Source organism: Oncorhynchus kisutch, linkage group LG8 (assembly GCF_002021735.2).
Source record: "Oncorhynchus kisutch isolate 150728-3 linkage group LG8, Okis_V2, whole genome shotgun sequence".
Taxonomy (NCBI): Eukaryota; Metazoa; Chordata; class Actinopteri; order Salmoniformes; family Salmonidae; genus Oncorhynchus; species Oncorhynchus kisutch.
This window is the reverse complement of record NC_034181.2, coordinates 15,172,381-15,199,366: the sequence shown is the minus strand read 5'-3', so window position 1 is coordinate 15,199,366 and position 26,986 is coordinate 15,172,381. Positions and strand designations below refer to the sequence as shown.

General features: G+C 44.5%; 1 protein-coding gene across 1 annotated transcript in view; it reads right to left on the bottom strand.

The window, feature by feature from the left end:
- The window catches only part of LOC109896160 (growth hormone receptor), an 85,487-nt gene extending 60,183 nt beyond the window's left edge, over nt 1-25,304 (bottom strand). Inside the window, exon 1 of the mRNA XM_031829713.1 lies at nt 24,982-25,304. The gene's annotated coding sequence lies outside the window, so the exon portion shown is untranslated. The remainder of the gene's footprint in view (nt 1-24,981) is intronic.
- Between the last annotated feature and the right edge of the window lie 1,682 nt (nt 25,305-26,986).

The window sequence follows — 26,986 nt, the reverse complement described above, 5'->3', positions numbered from 1 at the left end:
CCACTGGAATTGTGATACAGTGAATTATAAGTGAAATAATCTGTCTGTAAACAATTGTTGGAAAAATTACTTGAGTCATGCACAAAGTAGATGTTCTAACCAACTTGACAAAGCTATAGTTTGTTAACAAGGAATTTGTGGAGTGGTTGAAAAACAAGTAATGACTCCAACCTAAGTGTATGTAAACTTCCGACTTCAACTGTAGTTAAGCTGCACCTGGCCTTGGACAGAGCGGCACGTCTTGCTCTTCATTGTAATCAGAAGGATAATATAAATACTATGCATGCCAGTCTCTTGGCTAAGATTTGAGGAGAGACTGACTGCATCACTGCTTCTTTTTATAGGAAACATTAATGTGCTGAAAATTCTCCCTCCCTCTCTCGCTCCAACCCCCCTACTCCAGCATGTGGCCCTATTCTAATTGACCATCAATCTTCACTTCTTTCCCTTTCCTCTAGATTCTGCTGTTTAACCTCTCGCTCAATTCTCTACCAAACAAGACCAGACAGCTTACTCTACTCCATAATCTTTGAGTTTATGCTCCGCGCTTTTAGAAAAAAGTCTGTCCCCATTAGAGGTTGACCAATTAATCGGAATGGCCGATTGATTAGGGCCGATTTCAAGTTTTCATAACAATCGGAAATCTGTATTTTTGGGCGCCGATTTCCTATTTTTTCCTAATATTTTCTTTTCCTAATCTTAAAAAAAAAATGTAATACCTTTATTTAACTAGGCAAGTCAGTTAAGAACACATTCTTATTTTCAATGACGGCCTAGGAACGGTGGGTTAACTGCCTTGTTCAGGGGCAGAACGACAGATTTTCACCTTGTCAGCTCAGGGGATCCAATCTTGCAACCGTCCAACGCTCTAACCACTCCACGAGGAGCCTGCCTGCTAGCTAGCATTAAACTTATCTGATAAAAAAGCAATCAATCATAATCACTAGTCATAATTACTAATCCAGTTTAGCAGGCAATATTAACCAGGTGAAATTGTGTCATTTCTCTTGCGTTCATTGCACGCAGAGTCAGGGTATATGCAGCAGTTTGGGCCACCTGGATCATTGCGAACTAATTTGCCAGAATTTTACGTAATTATGACATAACATTGAAGGTTGTGAAATGTAACAAGAATATTTAAACTTAGGGATGCCACCCGTTAGATGAAATACCGAACGGTTCCATATTTCACTGAAATAATAAACGTTTTGTTTTCGAAATTATAGTTTCCGGATTCGACCATATTAATGACCAAAGGCTCCTATTTCTGTGTCTTATTATGTTATAATTAAGTCTGATTTGATAGAGCAGTCTGACTGAGCGATGGTAGGCAGCAGCAGGCTCGTAAGCATTCATTCAAACAGCACTTTCGTGCGTTTTGCAAGTAGCTCTTCACAAGCACAGCGCTGTTGATGACTTCAAGCCGATCAGCCTAATGGCTGGTGTAACCAATGTGAAATGGCTAGCTAGTTAGCTGGGTGTGCGCTAATACCGTTTCAAACGTCACCTGCTTTTAGATTTGGAGTAGTTATTCCCCTTGCGCTCCAAGGGCCGCGGATTTTGTGGAGCGATGGGTAACGCTTCTTCGAGTGTGGCTGCTGTCGATGTGTTCCTGGTTCGAGCCCAGGTAGGGGAGAGGAGACGGACGGAAGCTATACTGTTACACTGGCAATACTATAGTGCCTATAAGAACATCCAATAGTCAAAGGTATATGAAATACAAATGGTATAGTGAGAAATAGTCCTATAAATACTATATTAACTACAACCTAAAACCTCTTACCTTGGGATATTGAAGTCTCATGTTAAGAGGAACCACCAACTTTCATATGTTCTCATGTTCTGAGCAAGGAAGTTAAACGTTAGCTTTTTTACAAGGCACATATTTTACATGGCACACATTTTTACATGGCACACATTTTTACATGGCACACATTTTTACATATACATGGCACATATTGCATATTGGCACATATTACTTTCTTCTCCAACACTTATTATTTAAACCAAATTGAACATGTTTCTTAATATATTTGAGGCTAAATTGATTTTTTTGCTGTATTATATTAAGTAAAAATAAGTGTTCATTCAGTATTGTTGTAATTGTCATTATTACAAATTTAAAAATGTAAAAAAAAACGGCCGATTAATCGGTATCGGCGTTGAAAAATCATAATCGGTCGACCTCTAGTCCCCATAGGAGAACCTACGGGACTGCAGGCACACTCTGAATCCATCTAAAACACACTGCTACTGTTCTGAGGATCAACCCCTAACTCTCACTAAGAACCAACCAAACTCCTGCCAGAGATACATGACTACACCTTCCTGACTAAATGCTTTGGGTAGCCTCGGTATTGTACTGCGCAGCAATCATTCAACAAAGTTACTTATAGTCACCTAGGAGGCAATGATGTCATCATGTACAACCTATTAGGAACTAAATCTATAACTTTATTAACACCATAATCGAATCAACCAAACAGCATCATACTTTGTTGTCCATAACATAGGCAAAGGGGTATGGATAGTTAGCCAACATCAAATCAGGCCGAAAGGTAGAATTGCTTAAAGGCCCTACCTGAACTGAAATCCCAATGGAAGTTCTTTCCATTTATTGATTGGGGCTTTCATCCAGTCAGTTAGTCTAAGTGGATAATTGTTTTCATGTTTTGCCTTTGTTGCAATGTCTTTAGTGTTGTGAGCAGAACGTGTAGAATTAGAGGGTTTGTAATTCTATGGATCTGAGGCCTCTCTAATCTCCTGTCTATCTTTGTTCTGTCCTGCTCAGGTTCTTGTTCTATGGAGGCCCTCATTGAAGTGTTGTTATTCTTACCTGGGGTAACAGGGTTCGGCAGCTAACACTCATCAGACTAGCCTCAATCTAATTCCTATCTCCCTTTCTCTCCCCCCCTATCTCATTCCCTCTCCTCCACTCCCCCCCCCTCTCTCGTTCTCTCCCCTCCCCCCTCTCTCTCGCCCCAACTCTCTCTCGTTCCCCCCCCTCTCGTTTTCTCTCACCCACCCTCTCTCGTTCTCACTCACCCCAACCTCTCTCTCTCTCATTCTCCCTCTCCCCCACCTCTCTAGTTCTCTCCTCCAAAACTCTCTCTTGTCCCTACCTCTCGCTCGTTCTCTCCTTCTCTCCTCCCTCTCTCTCTCCTTCCTCTCTCTCTCGTTCTCTCTCATCCCTCTCTCTCGTGTTCTCTCTCCTCCCTCTCTCTCATTCTCTCTCTTCCCTCTCTCTCTCTTGTTCTCTCTCCTCCCTCTCTCGTTCTCTCTCCTCCCTCTCTCGTTCTCTCTCCTCCCTCTCTCTCTCGTTCTTCTTCCCCCCTCTTGTTCTCTCCTCTCCACCTCTCTCCACGCCACCTCTCTCGTTCTCTCCTCCCCACCTCTCGTCCCCCTCGCTCATGTTCTCTCCCACCCCCCCTCTCTCGTTCTCTTCCACCCCCCCTCTTTCTCATTATCTCCCACGCCCCTCTCTCGTTCTCTCCCACCCCCTTTCTCTTGTTCTCTCCCACCCCCCCACTCTCATTCTACTTGCCACCTATCTCCTCGCCAACTCTCTCATTCTCTCACCCCATCGTTCTCTCCCCCCGCTTTTTCTCCCTCATCCCCCTCTCTATCGTTCTCCCTCAACCCCCCTCTCTCGTTCTCCCTCACCCCCCCTCTCGTTTTTGCACTCTCCCTCGCTCTCTCCCACCTCCCTCTCGTTCTCCCTCGCCCCCCTCTCTCTCTCTTGTTCTTCCTTGCCCCCCTCTCTCTCTTGTTCTCCCTTGCCCCCCCTCTTGTTCGCTCACCCCCCCTCTCAATCTCCCTCACCCCCCTCTCGTTCTCCCTCACCCCCCTGTCTCACTCTCTCTCATTCTCACTCACCCCCGCCTCTCTCACTCTCGTTCTCACCCCCTCAACCCCCACCTCTCTCATTCTCCCTCACCCCCCTTCTCTCGTTTTCCCTCACACCCCTCTCTCGTTCTCCCCCACCCCCCATCTCTCTCGTTCTCTCTCACCCTCCTCTTTCATTCTCTCCTATCCACCTCTCTCCTTCTCTCCTCCCCACCTCTTGTTCTCTCCACCTCCCCTCTCTCTCGTTCTCCCTCTCCCCTCCTCCCCCTCTCTCTCGTTCTCTCTCACCCCCCCCCCCCCCTCGTTCTCACCCTCCCTCTCTCGTTCTCTCACCACCCTTTCTCGGTCTCTCACCCTCAATCTTTCTCGTTATTGTTCTCCCTCACTCTCTCCTCTCTCGATCCCTCACACCCCCTCGTTCCCTCACTCCCCTCTCTCGTTCTCTCACTCACCGCCCCTCTCGTTCTCTCACCCCCCCTCTCTCGTTCTCCCTCACCCCCCCTCTCTCGTTCTTCTCTCCTCCTCTCCCCCCTCTTGTGTTCTTCTCTCCTCCTCTCCCCCCCTCTCGTTCTCTCCTCCTCTCCTCCCCCCTCTCTCTCATTCTCTCGTTCTCTCTCACCCCCCATCACGTTCTCTCATCCCCCTCTCGTTCTCTCCCACCCCACTCTCTCGTTCTCTCCCACCCCACCTCTCTTGTTCTCTCTCACTCCCCCTCACGTTCTCTCCCACCCCACCTCTCTCGTTCTCTCCCCCCCTCTCTCGTTCTCTCCCACCCCCACTCTCTCGTTCTCTCCCACCCCCACTCTCTCGTTCTCTCCCACCTCCACTCTCTCGTTCTCTCCCACCCCCACTCTCTCGTTCTCTCCCCCCCTCTCGTTCTCCCCTCTCCCCCCTCGCTCTCGTTTTCTCCTCTACCCCCACGCTCTCGTTTTCGCCTCTACCCCCTCGCTCTCGTTCTCTCCTCTCCCCCCCAACCTCTCATTCTCCTCGCGCCCTCTCCCCCTTCTCTCGTGCCCTCCCCATTTTCACTAGCGCCCTCCCTCTCTCCTCACACCCTCTACCCCTTCTCTCGCACCCTCCCCATCTTTGCTCGCAAGGTTTCTTTGAGAGCCTGACATGGATCACTTGGCTCTCCAGCTCGTCTCTCCTATCTTAGTGTAGTGTGTGTGTGTGTGCGCGCGTGTGTGTGGCCTGCTGGTTCTTCCTCTGTAGAATGATGTTGACACATCATCAAGGGTCAAGAGTCCACTCAATCATCACAACATGGAGACATCCCTCCAAGAGTGTATGAGGGTGATCTCATTCTCACCAAAATTTTTGTGCTACCTATAATCTGCATCCAACCGGCATAAATTCTCACCACCAACTTCAAGACATCATAAAGAGAGAGCTTTTGAAATGAAAGTAATACAGCATTTTTTTCTTCACGTTGCCAAATGAAGCCCTTGGTTCTAGATTGAAGCGGTGCTATAACTTTTTGATTACAGGCTCAAAATGGAAACTCTTTAGTCTATTCTTCTTCTGAGAAATGAAAGCTATTCCATGTGACAAATTGTCAAGAAGATCTCGTACAACGCTGTGTACTACTCCCTTCCCACAGAACAGCACATTCTGGCTCTAACCAGAATAGAAAGAGTGAGAGGCCCTGGTAAACAACTGAGCAAGAGGACAAGTACATTAGTGTTTTTTGAATGGTAGTATATATATATATAAAACACACATACTGTTTCCCGTGTGTGTGTGTGTGTGTATACGTATATAAATCAATCAAATCAAATCAAATTTATTTGTCACATACACATGGTTAGCAGATGTTAATGCGAGTGTAGCGAAATGCTTGTGCTTCTAGTTCCGACAATGCAGTAATAACGAACAAGTAATCTAACTAACAATTCCAAAAAAAACTACTGTCTTATACACAGTGTAAGGGGTTAAAGAATATGTACATAAGGATATATGAATGAGTGATGGTACAGAGCAGCATAGGCAAGATACAGTAGATGATATCGAGTACAGTATATACATATGAGATGAGTATGTAAACCAAGTGGCATAGTTAAAGTGGCTAGTGATACATGTATTACATAAGGATGCAGTCGATGATATAGAGTACAGTATCTACGTATGCATATGAGATGAATAATGTAGGGTAAGTAACATTATATAAGGTAGCATTGTTTAAAGTGGCTAGTGATATATTTACATCATTTCCCATCAATTCCCATGATTAAAGTGGCTGGAGTAGAGTCAGTGGCATTGACAGTGTGTTGGCAGTAGCCACTCAATGTTAGTGGTGGCTGTTTAACAGTCTGATGGCCTTGAGATAGAAGCTGTTTTTCAGTCTCTCGGTCCCAGCTTTGATGCACCTGTACTGACCTCGCCTTCTGGATGACAGCGGGGTGAACAGGCAGTGGCTCGGGTGGTTGATGTCCTTGATGATCTTTATGGCCTTCCTGTAGCATCGGGTGGTGTAGGTGTCCTGGAGGGCAGGTAGTTTGCCCCCGGTGATGCGTTGTGCAGACCTCACTACCCTCTGGAGAGCCTTACGGTTGAGGGCGGTGCAGTTGCCATACCAGGCGGTGATACAGCCCGCCAGGATGCTCTCGATTGTGCATCTGTAGAAGTTTGTGAGTGCTTTTGGTGACAAGCCGAATTTCTTCAGCCTCCTGAGGTTGAAGAGGCGCTGCTGCGCCTTCTTCACGATGCTGTCTGTGTGAGTGGACCAATTCAGTTTGTCTGTGATGTGTATGCCGAGGAACTTAAAACTTGCTACCCTCTCCACTACTGTTCCATCGATGTGGATGGGGGGGTGTTCCCTCTGCTGTTTCCTGAAGTCCACAATCATCTCCTTAGTTTTGTTGACGTTGAGTGTGAGGTTATTTTCCTGACACCACACTCCGAGGGCCCTCACCTCCTCCCTGTAGGCCGTCTCGTCGTTGTTGGTAATCAAGCCTACCACTGTTGTGTCGTCCGCAAACTTGATGATTGAGTTGGAGGCGTGCGTGGCCACGCAGTCGTGGGTGAACAGGGAGTACAGGAGAGGGCTCAGAACGCACCCTTGTGGGGCCCCAGTGTTGAGGATCAGCGGGGAGGAGATGTTGTTGCCTACCCTCACCACCTGGGGGCGGCCCGTCAGGAAGTCCAGTACCCAGTTGCACAGGGCGGGGTCGAGACCCAGGGTCTCGAGCTTGATGACGAGCTTGGAGGGTACTATGGTGTTGAATGCCGAGCTGTAGTCGATGAACAGCATTCTCACATAGGTATTCCTCTTGTCCAGATGGGTTAGGGCAGTGTGCAGTGTGGTTGAGATTGCATCGTCTGTGGACCTATTTGGGCGGTAAGCAAATTGGAGTGGGTCAAGGGTGTCAGGTAGGGTGGAGGTGATATGGTCCTTGACTAGTCTCTCAAAGCACTTCATGATGACGGATGTGAGTGCTACGGGGCGGTAGTCGTTTAGCTCAGTTACCTTAGCTTTCTTGGGAACAGGAACAATGGTGGCCCTCTTGAAGCATGTGGGAACAGCAGACTGGTATAGGGATTGGTTCAATATGTCCGTAAACACACCGGCCAGCTGGTCTGCGCATGCTCTGAGGGCGCGGCTGGGGATGCCGTCTGGGCCTGCAGCCTTGCGAGGGTTAACACGTTTAAATGTCTTACTCACTTCGGCTGCAGTGAAGGAGAGACCGCATGTTTTCGTTGCAGGCCGTGTCAGTGGCACTGTATTGTCCTCAAAGCGGGCAAAAAAGTTGTTTAGTCTGCCTGGGAGCAAGACATCCTGGTCCGTGACTGGGCTGGGTTTCTTCCTGTAGTCCGTGATTGACTGTAGACCCTGCCACATGCCTCTTGTGTCTGAGCCGTTGAATTGAGATTCTACTTTGTCTCTGTACTGGCGCTTAGCTTGTTTGATAGCCTTGCGGAGGGAATAGCTGCACTGTTTGTATTCAGTCATGTTACCAGACACCTTGCCCTGATTAAAAGCAGTGGTTCACGCCTTCAGTTCCACACGAATGCATCCATCAATCCACGGTTTCTGGTTGGGCAATGTTTTAATCGTTGCTATGGGAACGACATCTTCAACGCACGTTCTAATGAACTCGCACACCGAATCAGCGTATTCGTCAATGTTGTTGGCTGACGCAATACGAAACATCTCCCAGTCCACGTGATGGAAGCAGTCTTGGAGTGTGGAGTCACACTGGACAGACCTCAGCGTGGGAGCTTCTTGTTTTAGTTTCTGTCTGTAGGCAGGGATCAACAAAATGGAGTCGTGGTCAGCTTTTCCGAAAGGGGGGCGGGGCAGGGCCTTATATGCGTCGCGGAAGTTAGAGTAACAATGATCCAGGGTCTTTCCACCCCTGGTTGCGCAATCGATATGCTGATAAAATTTAGGGAGTCTTGTTTTCAGATTAGCCTTGTTAAAATCCCCAGCTACAATGAATGCAGCCTCCGGATAAATCGTTTCGATTTGAGTTCCTGTATGTTTCTTTCATCACACCATGTCACGTTGGCCATAAGGCATACGCCCCAGCCCCTCTTCTTACCAGAAAGATGTTCGTTTCTGTCCGCGCGATGCGTGGAGAAACCCGCTGACTGCACCGCTTCGGATTGCGTCTCTCCAGTGAGCCACGTTTCCGTGAAACAGAGAACGTTACAGTCTCTGATGTCCCTCTGGAATGCTACCCTTGCTCGGATTTCATCAACCTTGTTGTCAAGAGACTGGACATTGGCAAGAAGAATGCTAGGGAGTGGTGCACGATGTGCCCGTCTCCGGAGTCTGACCAGAAGACCGCTTCGTTTCCCTCTTTTTCTGAGTCGTTTTTTTGGGTCGCTGCATGGGAACCATCCCGTGGCGCTGGTTGTAAGGCAGAACACAGGATCCGCATCGCGAAAAACATATTCTTGGTCGTACTGGTGGTGAGTTGACGCTGATCTTATATTCAGTAGTTCTTCTCGGCTGTATGTGATGAAACCTAAGATGACCTGGGGTACTAGTGTAAGAAATAACACGTAAAAAAACAAAAAACTGCATAGTTTCCTAGGAACGCGAAGCGAGGCGGCCATCTCTGTCGGCGCCGGAAGTAAAAGCTATATATTATATACACACACACACACACAGGAAACACTGTGTGTGTATGTATGCATGCATGTATGTTGTCACACCCTGACCTTTTTATCCTTTTTATGTCTCTATTTGGTTTGGTCAGGGTGTGATTTGGGGTGGGTATTCTATGTTCTATTATTTGTATTTCTATGTTTTGGCCAGGTAGGGTTCTCAATCAGGGACAGCTGTCTATCGTTGTCTCGGATTGAGAACCATACTTAGGTAGCCCTTTTCCCACCTGTCTTTGTGGGAGGTTGACTTTCGTTTATGGCACATAGCCTGTAGCTTCACAGTTGTTTTCTCTGCGTCATTTTTTATAATAAAAGAAAATGTACGCTCAACACGCTGCACCTTGGTCCACTTCCTTCAACAGCCGTGACATATGTACGTACGCACAGTACCAGTCAAAAGTTGACACACCTACTCATTCAAGGTTTTTCTTTATTTTATTATTTTATACATTGTAGAATAATAGTGAGACATCAAAACTATGAAATAAAACATATGGAACCATGTAGAAACCAAAAAAGGTTTGGCCAATAGGCTTGGAGCCTCTTTGGATTGTGATGCGGCTAAAATTCTGACAGTCAATCTAGAAGCTATTGAACCAAGATGCAAAGTATAAGGTTCGCCATTGCCCCCACCAATTGCAAAAGTTTGCAAATAGTTTTTTTTCATCAGTAAGTTAAAAACTTGAGCAAACACCACACCGCCTACAACATGAGTGTGCATGTCCTACAGATGTGGCAATGGTTAGAACACATTGGTATGTGTGTGTGTGAACCACATAGGCAGGAATGTTCTCTTCAGTCTAGGGGTGTGAACGTTTAAACAAAGTTGGGATCCTTAACATTTTCTAGACGATAGGCTATAAAGGCCTGGGGAAAGTTGTGTAATTTAAATAAAACCAGAGAGGAAGAGGCATGCAAAACAAGACATTGCAAGATGCATATTACCAAGACATTGGTGCACGGTCCTGCCTGCCCCTCCTCTCCCTCCCTCCCGCTAGCCGGCCTGCCCCTCCTCTCCCTCCCTCCGGCTGTCCTGCCTGCCCCTCCTCTCCCTCCCTCCCGCTAGCCGGCCTGCCCCTCCTCTCCCTCCCTCCGGCTGTCCTGCCTGCCCCTCCTCTCCCTCCCTCCCTCAGGCTGTCCGGCCTGCCCCTCCTCTCCCTCCCTCCCGCTAGCCGGCCTGCCCCTCCTCTCCCTCCCTCCGGCTGTCCTGCCTGCCCCTCCTCTCCCTCCCTCCCGCTAGCCGGCCTGCCCCTCCTCTCCCTCCCTCCGGCTGTCCTGCCTGCCCCTCCTCTCCCTCCCTCCCTCAGGCTGTCCGGCCTGCCCCTCCTCTCCCTCCCTCCCTCCCGCTAGCCGGCCTGCCCCTCCTCTCCCTCCCTCCGGCTGTCCTGCCTGCCCCTCCTCTCCCTCCCTCCCGCTAGCTGGCCTGCCCCTCCTCTCCCTCCCTCAGGCTGTCCTGCCTGCCCCTCCTCTCCCTCCCTCAGGCTGTCCGGCCTGCCCCTCCTCTCCCTCCCTCAGGCTGTGCGGCCTGCCCCTCCTCTCCCTCCCTCAGGCTGTCCGGCCTGCCCCTCCTCTCCCTCCCTCAGGCTGTCCTGTCTGCCCCTCCTCTCCCTCTCTCTCTCCCTCCCTCCCTCCCTCCCTCAGGCTGTCCTGCCTGCCCCTCCTCACCCTCCATCCCTCCCTCAGGCTGTCCTGCCTGCCCCTCCTCTCCCTCCCGCTGGCCGGCCTGCCCCTCCTCTCCCTCCCGCGCTCAGGCTGTCCTGCCTGCCCCTCCTCTCCCTCCCTTCCTCGTGCTGGCCGGCCTGACCATCCTCTCAAATCAATTTAAGGGGCTTTTATTGGCATGGGAAACACATGTTAACATTGCCAAGGCAAGTGAAGTAGACAATAAACAATAAAAATGAACAGTATATATTACACACACAGAAGTTCCAAAATAATAAGACATTTCAAATCTCTCTCTCTCTCTCTCCAATGTGTCTTTATTGGCATGGGAAAATACGTTTACATTTCCAAAGCAAGTGAAAAACAAAAGTGAAATAAGCAATCAGAAATTAACAGTAAACACTACACACACACACACAAAGGTTTCAAAAAGATAAAGACATCTCAAATGTTATGTTATTAGCGATGTACAGTGTTGTAACCGTGTGCGAATAGTTGTAGTATGAATGGCAAGGGGAAATAAATAAACAGATATATACGGGTTGTATTTACAATGTTGTTTGCGCTCCACTGGTTGCTTTTTCCTAGTGGCAACAGGTCACTGCGGAATTCTTGATTCTCCCCCTTCACCGGGTCACTGATGTTGCTGGGATACAGAGGTATCTTCGGGCCAGTCTTTCAAGCACAGGGTACTTACTCTTTATTGCTGAGTGAGTGCTTTTCTTTTTGTGTATCAATATTAAAATTACAGTAGTCTACTTGTATCGATGACCTTTTTCAGACAATGAAATGTGGCCCCTTGAAAGCATCTCGGCTATGACATGTTTGCTTGTCTGTTAGGGTAGGCTACACTACGTATTTTTTAAACGCCAACATGAAACCTTCTCTGGAGATACGAAACATTTTACTTGTCTGTAAAGGAATGCCGCTTCTGAAGTCCCATCACTAGGTGACCAGAACTGTCAATCAAATAATCTTGAGCTGCTGCGTGCAACCTGCCTACCTGTGCACAGACCAACCTTCTCCTAAAAAAGTACTTTAAAGTTTGTTAAATACCGGGACTTACCAAGACATTTACACTGACCAAAAATATAAAACGCAACATGTAAAGTGTTGGACCCATGTTTCATGAGATGAAATAAAATATCCCCGAAATGAACCACATGCACAAAAAGCTAATTTCTCTCAAATTTGTTTACATCCCAGTTTGTGAGCATTTTAGCCTGTCAAGATAATCCATCCACCTAAACAGCATGATCATTACACAGGTGCACCTTGTGCTGGCGACAATAAAAGGCCACTCTAGAATGTGCAGTTTTGTAAAAATAAAAAAAACACCATGCCACAGATGTCTCAAGTTCTGAGGGAGCGTGCATTTGACATGCTGACTGCAGGAATGTTCACCAGAGCTGTTGCCAGAGAACTCAATGTTAATTTCTCTACCATAAATCACCTCCAACCTCATTTTAGAGAATTTGTCAGTACGTCCAACCAGCCTCACAACCGTAGACCACGTGTAACCTGCGTTCACCACCGATAAATCCATGATTATCGAAAACTTCAACAAGCATTTCTCAACAGCTAGCCATGCCTTCCACCTGGCTACTCCAACCTCATCCAACAGCGCCGCCCCCCCCCCCGCAGCTACTCGCCCAAGCCTCTCCAGGTTCTCCTTTACCCAAATCCAGATAGCAGATGTTCTGAAAGAGCTGCAAAACCTGGACCCGTACAAATCAGCTGGGCTTGACAATCTGGACCCTCTATTTCTGAAACTATCCGCCGCCATTGTCGCAACCCCTATTACCAGCCTGTTCAACCTCTCTTTCATATCGTCTGAGATCCCCAAGGATTGGAAAGCTGCCGCAGTCATCCCCCTCTTCAAAGGGGGAGACACCCTGGACCCAAACTGTTACAGACCTATATCCATCCTGCCCTGCCTATCTAAGGTCTTCGAAAGCCAACAAACAGGTCACTGACCATCTTGAATCCCACCGTACCTTCTCCGCTGTGCAATCTAGTTTCCGAGCCGGTCACGGGTGCACCTCAGCCAGGCTCATGGTACTAAACGATATCATAACCGCCATCGATAAAAGACAGTACTGTGCAGCCGTCTTCATTGACCTTGCCAAGGCCTTCGACTCTGTCAATCACCATATTCTTATCGGCAGACTCAGTAGCCTCGGTTTTTCGGATGACTGCCTTGCTTGGTTCACCAATTACTTTGCAGACAGAGTTCAGTGTGTCAAATCGGAGGGCATGCTGTCCGGTCCTCTGGCAGTCTCTATGGGGGTGCCACAGGGTTCAACCCTCGGGCCGACTCTTTTCTCTGTATATATCAATGATGTTTCTCTTGCTGCGGGCGATTCCCTGATCCACCTCTACGCAGACGACACCATTCTATATACTTCCGGCCCGTCCTTGGACACTGTGCTATCTAACCTCCAAACGAGCTTCAATGCCATACAACACTCCTTTTCAACCGTGCGCTGCCTGCACCCGCACGCCTGACCAGCATCACCACCCTGGATGGTTCCGACCTTGAATATGTGGACATCTATAAGTACCTAGGTGTCTGGCTAGACTGTAAACTCTCCTTCCAGACTCATATCAAACATCTCCAATCGAAAATTAAATCAAGAATCGGCTTTCTATTCCGCAACAAAGCCTCCTTCACTCACGCCGCCAAACTTACCCTAGTAAAACTGACTATCCTACCGATCCTCGACTTCGGCGATGTCATCTACAAAATTGCTTCCAACACTCTACTCAGCAAACTGGATGCAGTTTATCACAGTGCCATCCGTTTTGTCACTAAAGCACCTTATACCACCCACCACTGCGACTTGTATGCTCTAGTCGGCTGGCCCTCGCTACATATTTGTCGCCAGACCCACTGGCTCCAGGTCATCTACAAGTCCATGCTAGGTAAAGCTCCGCCTTATCTCAGTTCACTGGTCACGATGGCAACACCCATCCGTAGCACGCGCTCCAGCAGGTGTATCTCACTGATCATCCCTAAAGCCAACACCTCATTTGGCCGCCTTTCGTTCCAGTTCTCTGCTGCCTGTGACTGGAACGAATTGCAAAAATCGCTGAAGTTGGAGACTTTTATCTCCCTCACCAACTTCAAACATCTGCTATCTGAGCAGTTAACCGATCGCTGCAGCTGTACATAGTCTATCGGTAAATAGCCCACCCATTTTTACCTACCTCATCCCCATACTGTTTTTATTTATTTACTTTTCTGCTCTTTTGCACACCAATATCTCTACCTGTACATGACCATCTGATCATTTATCACTCCAGTGTTATTAATCTGCAAAATTGTAATTATTCACCTACCTCCTCATGCCTTTTGCACACAATGTATATAGACTCCCCTTTTTTTCTACTGTGTTATTGACTTGTTAATTGTTTACTCCATGTGCAACTCTGTGTTGTCTGTTCACACTGCTATGCTTTATCTTGGCCAGGTCGCAGTTGCAAATGAGAACTTGTTCTCAACTAGCCTACCTGGTTAAATAAAGGTGAAATAAAAAATAAATAAAATATATTTAAAAAATGTTGCGTTTATATTTTTGTTCAGTATAGTAGAAAGAAAACACATCTAGCTGCCATACCATAAAAACGGCAGAAAAAAATACATCAGCACATCTATCAGCAATGTTTATTGTTGTCAGGGAAACAATCCAAGGCTTGCAGTTAACGTACGACGCCTCATGGGGGCCATGTTGACAGACGACCACATGAATTATTCCGTTAACAACAGCCGACAGGCTAACCCAAACTGCAGTGCCTAAAACTCGTTGATTCATCACCACGGGCATTTTCTGTAGATCATTTGGCTGCTCTAACAAGGCAGGATAGACAACAGGAAAACAATGTATACAGATTCCCCTCAATCATGAAACACCGTTGGTGACACCAATGAGCTAAGACTCAAGAACGGTCAAAAAAGTGAATAAACCTTTTTGCACGTTAAAACCTGAACCTGAGATTCATTTAGATGTTATGCTAACAAGGTGTTAACAACAACACTACAGTAAGTTAGCCAAAATTAGCTAGCTAGATAGCTTGCAGTCTTAGCATGTGTCACATGAGTTTCAATGTTTGGGGAAGCAATTTTGATTGTTCAATAAAATGAACTTGTCTTGAATGTAACCATGTAACCTAGGCCAAAAAGGCATCCTGGCTAAACGGGATCCAACTTCTGTCAAATTAACGTCAAAGTAATTTTTTGCTCTTTAGCTTACCCTTAACCCTATTCCTAACCTTAATCTAATGATCCTAACCTGCTATATTCAGTCTCGTAACCTGCTGCGTAAATTCTACTAACTTGCTATGAAATGTCAAATATTAAGTTAATTTGACCAAAGCTGGATCCCTTCCATGACCATGAAAAAGTGAGACGCAAGTTGTACGATATGACGTCCATATATCCTGGAGGACATTATTGTCAAAGAAAAACAGCGGTTACCATGTATTCATATAATAACCCAATGATAATCTGTTGAGAACCTAATTCATAAGAGGGAAAATGTATGGACATAGAACAAAGGCTTCAATGGGGTAGGACAACCTTCTGTGTTGACTATTGGTTGTTCTTTATATGACACTAAAACACCTGAATGAATTAAACACAGCCAAACAACACTGAAGAGACCTGATGGTATAGCTGACCTGAGAAAATGATTCTAACATCAGGTGGGCGTTTCATTTGTTATGTACTACTGTAGGTTCAACCAGCTGACCTCTATCAAGACACCCATGTTGACTGGATTCCCACTGTGAGGATGAGCAATGCTGCAGCAGCATCCGTTTCTACTGTGTCCTTTTCCAGATATAACTGGGGGTTGTCTCCTCTCATATGAGATGTTTGTCATAGGCTGTGACAATCTGAATGATTCTGTTGTGCCATTTAGAGAGCACCTTCAGGTGTGTTAGTGCAGGGCTGGAACAGACGCCTGCACACCCAGCAGGGTTGGCCTGCTCCAGTTGGAATAGGACTATACAATGTGTGTAACTTTTAAACTGTATTTTTTGTTCACAAAATGTGCTATCATAGGTACACAGAATCCATGGTATACAAGGATGTACCCTTATTGTGACATTCATTGGGACCTCTTCATCTGCAGACAGGGTTTTACGGCTCTGTATCTGAGGACAGAACACATCAAAGAAACAGGCTTCATTATATTTAAATTATACAGGACTGAATATTATGTTGCTATACAGTATCTCTCTGTCCTCACTTTTTCCTTGCTAGGGACTGGAACAGGAGAATAGGTTCATAATGTCCTCCCACAAAGGTAATGCACCTGCCCTATCCAGAGTATCCTACTCTGCCTTCTCGGACAGCTGGAACAGCTGGCTAATCCTTTCATCCTCTTCCATGGCTGTTAACTAGCTACCAAGCTACAAATTCATTTAGAGCTACAGTACAACGATAAATACATCAAGATAGGTAGCTAACTAGCTAATTACAGTAGGAAGTTAGCAAACGGGTTATATTTAATTCACTTAGCTAGCTACAGTATGTAAAGTTAGCTAACTGGTGAACATTACATTAGCAGCTTATTTGAGTAAGCCTGCACACTAGGTTTCTTACAGTGATCATTTGCTAAATATATTTACTTACTTGAGTAGGTTCTCCCACTGCCTCCATTTTCTTGGTCCTGAGAAAAATGAAGTTTCCATTGGTTGCAAAAGGCAGCCAGCCATGTGGACGATTAGAGGACTTCCAACAGACTGAGTTTGGTCTTCCAACATGGCGCCTGGTGCGGTTGCTAGGTGATTTGTGACGCAACTGCAAGCCCTCTATAAAGAACAGTCTATACCGGAGCGAATTCTACTGTCTGATAAGGTACAGACGCTTCTAATTGTCTGAAAAGTTATCAATTGTTGCGGTCGACGTGTTACTGTAGCTGTGTTCTATGTCTGTAAAAGGTCGTGGTAGATAGAGCTTCATTGCCCAGCCCTAGAGGTCATAGATATCTAATAGGACCATTATTCTGCATTCTGAATTGAGGTGGAATTGTATGGGTTTTTTCTTATTGATTTAAAAAAAAGAAAACATTTAAACGTAAAGCAAAATTGTCCATTTGTCACATCCCTACTTCAGACCAGGGCAGGGATAGTTTGACTATAGGGTGTCCTCCTGCTTTCCAGGGTTGTATACAAATATATTAACTTTCAAATCAGATGGCTGTGCTTGGATTATATACTAGTCTCTCTTTTGTGCCAGTACGCAAGGCCTGAGTGGGAAGTGCTGTGGGTGTGCATGTGTGTGCATGTGTGTGCATGTGTGCGCGTAAAGGCATGCAGGCCTGGTCTTTGGATGGTGCTCATGTCTCCTGCTCTTATTTCAGAGGATTGGAAAACTCCCAGTCAGCACAATGAGTCTGGAAGGGGATCAGTACAAACATCTCCAAGCCCTGCTATGGGAAGGCAAGTGGATGTATGTGTGTATGTGTGAGTGTGACAGACAGCAACTGGTAGAATATGGTGCTTGTTTATGTTTTCAGTTTTCATATGTGTGAGAGTGAGAATAGAGAGTAATCAATTTGATACCGAATCTCTGCACTTCTTTTAAATGAGCCGCGGCATGGAAAATGTCTGCTGCGTAGAATTCCATCCTTAGTTTTGTGTGTGAATAGCTGCTATGTTCATTCTTCTACCTGAAACACATCTTTATAACGTCTCACCGATCTTCGCATTGTGTTCTAGAAACCCTAGCCAAGACAGCAGATTACTGAAAAAAATGTGTGGATGTTACATAACATATTAGGCTGGGTCTAACTCATTTTGGTGAAAGTAAGACAGGCCCGGTTCCAGTCTGAGGGCCCTGTGCGTAATGTTTCTGTCATGTGTGCTGTGTGTATTACAATACAATCAAATCAGACATGAATGCGAGTGGCACAGCGGTGTAAAGCACTGTTTTTCAGTGCTAGAGGTGTCACTACAGACCCTGGTTCGATCCCGGGCTGTATCACAACTGGCTGTGATTGGGAGTCCCTTAGAGCGGCGCACAATTGGACCCAGCGTCGTCCAGGTTAGGGGAGGGTTTGGCTGGGGTAGGCAGTCAATGTAAAATAAGAATTAGTTCTTAAGTCACTTACCTAGCAACATAAAGGTTAAATAAATACAACACCCACCACCTACATAAAATGTGATTTTAAACTTGTTTTTTTCACCTCTTCAAACCTCTCTAAATGGCATTGTTAGGTTAGAGATCCAACCAAGCCACATTTAAAGTGTTTATAACAGTGTCAAACAAATATTCCCCGGGGGCCGCATTTGATCTTCAATGAGGTCCAGAGGCATGCACTGAATATTCGTTACAACTACAAATACCTAGGTGTCTGGTTAGACTGTAAACTCTCCTTCCAGACTCACATTAAGCATCCCCAATCCAAAATTACATTTAGAATTGGCTTCCTATAATGCAACAAAGCATGCTTCACTCATGCTGCCAAATATACCCTCGTAAAACTGACCATCCTACCGATCCTCGACTTCGGTGATGTCATCTATAAAATAGCATCCAACACTCTACTCAACAAACTGGATGCAGTCTATCACAGTGCCATCCGTTTTGTCACCAAAGCCCCATACACTAGTCACCATTGCGACCTGGACGCTCTCGTTGGTTGGCCCTCACTTCATACTCGTCGCCAAACCCACTGGCTACAGGTTATCTACAAGTCTCTGCTAAGGAAAGCCACTCCTTATCTCAGCTCACTGGTCACCATAGCAGCACCCACTCGTAGCACGCGCTCCAGCAGGTATATCTCACTGGTCACCCCCAAAGCCAATTCCTCCTTTGGTCGTCTTTCCTTCCAGTTCTCTGCTGCCAATGACTGGAACGAACTGCAAAAATCTCTGAAGCTGGAGACTCATATCTCCCTCACTAGCTTTAAGCACCAGCTGTCAGAGCAGCTCACAGATCACTGCACCTGTACATAGCCCATCTGTAAACAGCCCATCTATCTACTACCTACCTCATCCCCATACTGTATTTATTTATTTTGCTCCTTTGCACCCCAGTATCTCTACCTTCACATTCATCTTCTGCACAGCTACCATTCCAGTGTTTAATTGCTATTGTAATTACTTCGCCACCATGGCCTATTTATTGCCTTAACTCCCTTATCCTACCTCATTTGCACTCACTGTATATAGACTTTTTGTTTTCTTTTGTTCTACTGTATTATTGACTATGTTTTGTTTATTCCATGTGTAACTCTGTGTTGTTCTATGTGTCGAATTGCTATGCTTTATCTTGGCCAGGTCGCAGTTGCAAATGAGAACTTGTTCTCAACTGGCCAACCTGGTTAAATAAAGGTGAAATAAAATATATATATATATATATATATATATATTTCCTCACGGTCAAAATTTGTACAAAATAAAAAATACAATTAAAGTCTTCTTTTGTTTTGGTGCTTCCTGACTGTCTAGCTTTAATTTTGTGATTATTAGCAAGCTGGACACGGTCAAGAAACTGTGACTGTAGGTCCATTCCAATTTATACACAGTTTCCATTTGGTTTTAGTAATTTAAGTATATTGAATTCGTCCCCACTCCCCACCTAAAAATGTAATATGTATTTTTTATTAGTCACTCAAACCACACGTTCCGGATTGGATCCCCTCGCATGTTGGACACCACTAGATTCTAATAAATGAAAAGCCCTTTTCAACCCACTCTGTATCCTGAGGACCACTATCCTCTCCTCTCAATTCTTACTGCTGTTCCCACACCACACTGGAAGTGACTGGCCCATCACTGCAGCCTGAGATTTGAGCGTGTGTGTGTCTGCGCGTGTGTGTCTGCGCGTGTGTGTCTGCGCGTGTGTGTCTGCGCGTGTGTGTCTGCGCGTGTGTGTCTGCGTCTGCGCGTGTGCGTCTGCGTGTCTGCGCGTGTGTGTCTGTCTACACGTGTGTGTGTATTAAAGGGTTATATAGAGCTTGACTTGTTGAAGGTAGATTTAACGGCCCACTTCTGTCCTCATCTATAAAACTCTTGTTTTCAGCAAGGTATATCACATACCGTATGCCAATCAGCCTGCATTACAGAGGCAGCTTCTAAAGTCCAATGCTGTTCACTATACTTATTTATAAAGGGTCCCTATCACTGCCCGCTGCACTAAGCACAGACATGTTGATGAAGTATAATATACAGGGGGAAACAAAGTATGACGTGTGTAAAACTACATTCTCTTCAGCTCATCTCTGCTCACCCTGTACCTGATTTAGAATAGTGTATCACCATGTACTAGACCTACACTCCATAGAATAACAGAGATAACGGAAGTAGCTCGATTCTCGGCTCTCCAAACAACTCATTTAAAACATCTGATGCACAGTATCTCTCAGCCAGTGGTCTGGTCGCACTTTTTTTAGTTATGTCAATTTTTCGTACCTTGAATCAGCATGGGGAATAATATAACGGTGTACACACACAGTCCATAACATTTTGAAACAGCGCTAAATAAAATAGAAATAAATTGGACTACTTCACAAAATCTTCACATAACACATTCATTTAGATAGCCACTCTATGTGGGTGCTAGCAAACTTGCAAGCAGGCTAAGTAGCGCTAGGTATCAACCGCCAATCGAGTAGGGGCTTGACGCTAAAGTGAGCTTTGATTGATCAATAGCATTGTGATATCGTGGGAGTATTTGCACAAAGTTCAGCTTTCCCCACCTTTGGTCCCGCCCTCTTCATGCTCCCTCGCCCATGGTCATGGCTAGAAGTCAAGCCAGCTTTTGTCAAATTTGTCAAGATTGGACTTTTTGTAGCAGGTTAGGAGACCTTACACAGCAGGTTTGAATAATTAATGTAGCAGGTTAGGATAATTAGGTTAAGGTTAGGAAAAGGGTTAGGGTTTGCTAAAATGCAAAAAAAAACACTTTTAATGTTATTTTGACAAAAGCTGGATCCCTTCTAGCCATGACCCTCGCCCATGCTATTGCCCAACTGCCTACGTCACTTCGCTCCATTGAAAATGAATGGGTCTCCATTTGTTTTATAGCTCCCCAAAGTGTTATGTTGAAATACACTGTCAGTTTTGTCCCAATTTGGTTGAGTATAAAACAATCAGAATAGAGAAAGACATGAAAACAACTTATAATTAATTTACTGCCATCCTAGGGTCATGCACTACTCATAAAGCATATTTAGACTTTTATCATTCAGATACATGAAATACCGTCAAATACCTCTATAGCAACCTACTGTCAAAAACATTGAAAAATACTGTGACATGATATTTTGGCCATATCGCCCAGCCCATAATAGGGCAACAAGACAGGAATCAGGAGGATTGAGATATGATGTTCCCAACAATTAGGAATAGATCAGACTAGGGATGTCACCGACTAAAAATAATCTGAGTCAACCAAGAGTCGTGTGTTCTTTCAACCAATCGATTGGTTGACAATTAAAACGTGTATTTTTCCATATATAGACACAACCTGTTTGAATAAAATCAACTATATGTTGAGTTTGTCTGATGCTTTAAAAAAAAAAAAAAATCCTATAAATCACATTGGCTACTCATGGCCTGTCTGCAAGGGACTTGAAACATTGTATCAACTATTGTATTAGCCTGGGTGTTTAAACGCCAAGAAAAAATTACTTTGAGAAGCGCCACAGTGAGGGTGAATGAAGACAATCAGAAATAGTATCAGATCCCCAAATGGAGACATTTATAGGCCTACATTTGCACGCAGGTCAGGTAGACCAGTCCAACTTCAATATGCGTAATCAAGTGCGTGTCCTTACTCAACATTGACTGGAGCGCTCCAAACAAAAGATGATGACTCAATTGAGAACTCGTAAATGGAATAAAATAAAGCAAAACTTGTTTCTCACAAGTGTAACCTAGGCTGTGTGCTCTGCAAACCACTTGTCCTCTCCTACAATGACAACGGTGAAACTGTAATAATAGTATTTTGAATGCATTAACAGAAATGAGCATAACCAAACAAACATTGTAGATTAGCAATTATGGGAATTAACGGTAAATGGTGTGCCATCCCTGCAGCCTCCCAACTGATTAGTCCACTCAGACAGGCGTGAATCAGACAGGTGTTTCACATGCCATATATATATATACACACACACAGGTTAAGTCTGAAGTTTACATACACTTAGGTTGGAGTCATTAAAACTAGTTTTTCAACCACTCCACAAATTTCTTGTTAGCATTAACCTGACAGGTTAACAAACTATAGTTTTAGCAAGTCGGTTAGGACATCTACTTTGTGCATGACGCAAGTAATTTTTCCAACAACTGTTTCCAGACAGATTATTTCACTTATAATTCACTGCATCACAATTCTAGTGGGTCAGACGTTCACGTACACTAAGTGGACTGTGCCTTTAAACAGCTTGGAAAATTCCATAAAATGATGACATGGCTTTAGAAGCTTCTGATAGGCTAATTGACATCATTTGAGACAAATGGAGGTGTACCTGTGGATGTATTTCAAGGCCTAATTTCAAACAGTGCCTCTTTGCTTGACATCATGGGAAAATCTAAAGAAATCAGACAAAAATTGTAGACCTCCACAAGTCTGGTTCATCCTTGGGAGCAATTTCCAAACGCCTGAAGGTACCATCTGTACAAACAATAGTACGCAAGTATAAACAACATGGGACCACACAGCCGTCATACCGCTCAGGAAGGAGACGTGTTCTGTCTCCTAGAGATGAACGTACTTTGGTGCAAAAAGTGCAAATCAATCCCAGAACAACAGCAAAGGACCTTGTGAAGATGCTGGAGGAAACAGGTACAAAAGTATCTATATCCACAGTAAAACGAGTTCTATATAAATCAAATCAAATCAAATTTATTTATATAGCCCTTCGTATATCAGCTGATATCTCAAAGTGCTGTACAGAAATCAAGCCTAAAACCCCAAAACAGCAAGCAATGCAGGTGTAGAAGCATGGTGGCTAGGAAAAACTCCCTAGAATGGCCAAAACCTAGGAAGAAACCTAGAGAGGAACCAGGCTATGGGGGGTGGCCAGTCCTCTTCTGTCTGTGACGGGTGGAGATTATAACAGAACATGGCCAAGATGTTCAAATGTTCATAAATGACCAGCATGGTCAAATAATAATAATCACAGTAGTTGTCGAGGGTGCAGCAAGTCAGCAACTCAGGAGTAAATGTCAGTTGGCTTTTCATAGCTGATCATTAAGAGTATCTCTACCACTCCTGCTGTCTCTAGAGAGTTGAAAACAGCAGGTCTGGGACAGGTAGCACCTCCGGTGAACAGGTCAGGATTCCATAGCCGCAGGCAAAACAGTTGAAACTGTTATAGACATAACCTGAAAGGCCGCTCAGCAAGGAAGAAGCCACTGCTCCAAAACCAGCATAAAAAAGCCAGACTGCGGTTTGCAACTGCACATGTGGACAAAGATTCTGATGAATATACTCTGGTCTGATGACACAAAAATAGACCTGGTTGACCAAAATGACCATTGATATGTTTGTAAGAAAAAGGGGGAGGCTTGCAAGCCGAAGAACACCATCCCAACCGTGAAGCAAGGGGGTGGCAGCATCATGTTGTGGGGGTGCATTGCTGCAGGAGGGACTGGTGCACGTCACAAAATAGATGGTATCATGAGGTAGGAAAATTATGTGGATATATTGAAGCAACATCTCAAGACATCAGTTAATTCTTGGTCGCAAATGGCTCTTCCAAATGGACAATGAGCCCAAGCATACTTCCAAAGTTGTGGCAAAATGGCTTAAGGACAACAAAGTCAAGGTACTGGAGTGGCCATCACAAACCCTGACCTCAATCCTATATACAATTTGTGGGCAGAACTGAAAAAGCGTGTGCGCGCAAGGAGGCCTACAAACCTCACTCAGTTACATCAGCTCTGTCAGGAGGAATGGGCCACAATTCACCCAACTTATTGTGGGAAGCTTGTGGAAGGCTACCCGAAGCGTTTGCCCCAAGTTAAACAATTTAAAGGCAGTGCGTATGTAAACTTCTGACCCACTGGGAATGTGATGAAAGAAATAAAAGCTGAAATAAATAATTCTCTACTATTATTCTGACATTTCACATTCTTCAAATAAAGTGGTTATCCTAACTGACCTAAGACAGGGAATTTTTACTCTGATTAAATGTCAAGAATTGTGAAAAACTGGGTTTAAATGTATTTGGCTAAGGTGTATGTAAACTTCTGACTTCAACTGTATTTACCGCAGCTCAACTAAAAACAATATTGATGACCAATAGCCTATCAACCAAACAATTGACCAGTCGACTAAATGTGGTCACCCCTAGATCAGACAATAGACCATTGATCACTTTCCTGTTGTAGATGCGCCCACAACAGTGGGTTTTTGCACCCAAAAGGTGTATAAATAAAGGCCAGTGAATATTGTATTCATTCATAACAACCATTGAATAGCCTGTAGCCTGTTTAATGTAAAATCCTAACAATTTTTGATTGAAATGGATTTAGTGGCCTATTGCATGGTTGGCATACATGTATAACAGCACCACTTTTTTTTAAAGATCCTGTACCGTCATCCAATTTCTCATTTAAAAGAGCTTTTGAGTGACCAATACATAGGCAAATTAGGGTTCAAAAATACAATTATGACATGGATTTCAGTATGTATTGCATGCAATAGGTCACTCCATGCATTTCGAATGGTAATGCAGTTCTAGCTCAGTGCCATACTTCAGATTGGAGTTTTGAGTCATTGCAGGTTTACACTAGGGCTAGGCTATCATTCATTCACACACTGTCAACAGGAGTCGCAGCCCTGCGAAATCAATAGGGAACAAATGGAGCTATGAAGCATTGACGTCTGTCCTGAGAATCTTTAACTATTCAAGCATGCATAGTATACCGATATAATGATGCACTAAATAGTGTTTGAAAAGGGAATTCCAGAGGTGTGAACTTCTTACAACTTCTGAACTCCTTTGGAAACCGAAACACCTTATAACCACCTCCATCAGAAGACATCTGCCACGCCGAAAACGACCAAATATTAACATCGCAGAAATGTGCACCGCACGTAATAAATCGCTTCAGATAGCAGATCATTCAAAAATAATAAAATAACTAGTTCCCTTGAGGGTTTCCGCAAAAATAAAAAACAGCTAATATTGAAACATAATGTAATAGAATTGCACACCGACAAATGTAGCAACACGATGGTAATTATGTTGAATAGCGATTTGTCAAAACTTTTTGCCAGTTTCAGTGTGCGAGTTGCATCCCCAAAAAGCATTGAGAGGACATCTCAAATGAAATCAAATACATTTTTATAATAGGCAGACAATTGAATGAATCATTTTATTCTATTAACACACTCACCTAACACAAAGATGTCAGCTGGAAAAATGCGCGAGTGGTATCGACTTCTTACGACTTGTTCATCTGACAGAACCAGGGAAAACACAAGTGGTCCGCCTTTTAACTCCACGAGTAGCCTACCCCCTCAACGGTCGACGTAAAGAAAAAAAATCCAAGAATATCCCAATGTTCACTTTACCATACTTCAAACTATGAGTAAGCACTACTAACAGCGATTATTTTTGATTGATTCCTCTATTTGACCAAGTTGACCCGTACCTATCGTTAGATAATTTCGACTGGGATCAAGTGCGACAGAGGGATTCGGAAAGGGACAGTGTCCCTTTCACTGCTCCGGGCTCTTGCATCAGTCAAGCACATAAATACGCGCCCCCGTCCGGAAAATATTTACCAAACTCCTTACTGAAATCAAGAGGGTGAAATACATTTCCCACTGGGCACAAACGTCAATTCAACGTCTATTAGTAGCTTCAATTTAGTAGCTTAATTTTTATTTCATTGAAATGAAGTGGAAACGGTCGTGATTGGGAGTCCCATAGGGTGGCGCACAATTGGCCCATCGTCGGTCCGAGTTTGGCCTGGGTAGGCCGTCATTGTAAATAATAATTCGTTCTTAACTGACTTGCCCAGTTAAATAAAGGTTCAATAAAATAAATAAACATGGAAGTGATTAACAAGCAGGTTGTTTTGTAAATGTGAAATGTTATGTTAATGCCAATGAATTGAATGTTAGCCTTTCAATTGCATCCTAAATTCCTGTCATCAGACTCAATTCAAGCTGCTGTGGAAGAGTCGAGAGAACATTTATTTTTATTTTTAGTGCAAGCTTCTATTTGCCTCGATCTGATTAGGCTATTCGCAATTAACAGATTTTTTTATTTAACCTTTATTTCACTAGGCAAGTCAGTAAACTTAAGGATCCAACCCTTTCTTTCAATTTTCGCCTAAAATGACATACCCAAATCTAACTACCTGGAGCTCAGGACCTGAAGCAAGGATATGCATATTCTTGATACTATTTGAAGGAAACACTTTGAAGTTTGTGGAAATGTTAAATGAATGTAAGAGAATATAACACATTAGATATGGTAAAAGATAATACAAAGAAAAACCATGCAAGAGAAAGGCCATAATATATTATGCCAGCCCAGGCACAATTTAGATTTTGACCACTAGATGGCAGCAGTGTGTGTGCAAAGTTTTAGACTGATCCAATTAACCATTGCATTTCTGTTCAAAATGTTGTATCAAGACTGCCCAAATGTGCCTAATTGGTTTATTAATACATTTTCAAGTTCATAACTGTGCAGTCTCCACAAACAATAGCATGGTATTCTCTCACTGTAATGCTATTGTAAATTGGACAGTGCAGTTAGATTAACAATAATTTAAGCTTTCTACCAGTATGTCTATGTCCTGGGAAATGTTCTTGTTACTTACTACCTCATGCTAATCACATTAGCCTTCGTTAGCTCAACCGTCCCGTAGGGGACCCACCGATCCTGTAGAGGATTTATTAAGAACAAATTACAATGACGGCCTACCCCGGCCAAACCCTAACCCAGATGACGCAGGCCCGATTGTGTGCCACCCTATGGGACTCCCAATCACTCCCAATCACAGCCAGTTGTGATGCAGCCTGGAATCGAATCAGAGTCTGTAGTGACCCCTCTAGTACTGAGATGCAGTGCCTTAGACTCTGCGCCACTCAGGAGGGTATAGCCGGTATAGCAATGAGCTTGTTTGTAAACAATGTAAAAGCAAACAACAAACACTGTACCGCCTCAAAATACGGTTAAAACGGTCATTTTGAAGCTCTGTCTATGAGTTTGAGATTGGTTACATTTCTCCAGCCCCATCCCTCAGCTGTTTACCAAAACAGTGGTGGGGTGCCCCGCTTTGTTGTTGGTTGAACAACAGATTGCCTCTTTTAGGGGATTGTTATTTGCAATAGTGTGTGGGACATGTTTAGTAACTAGGCAGTTTTCATTTCTTACTTCTGAGT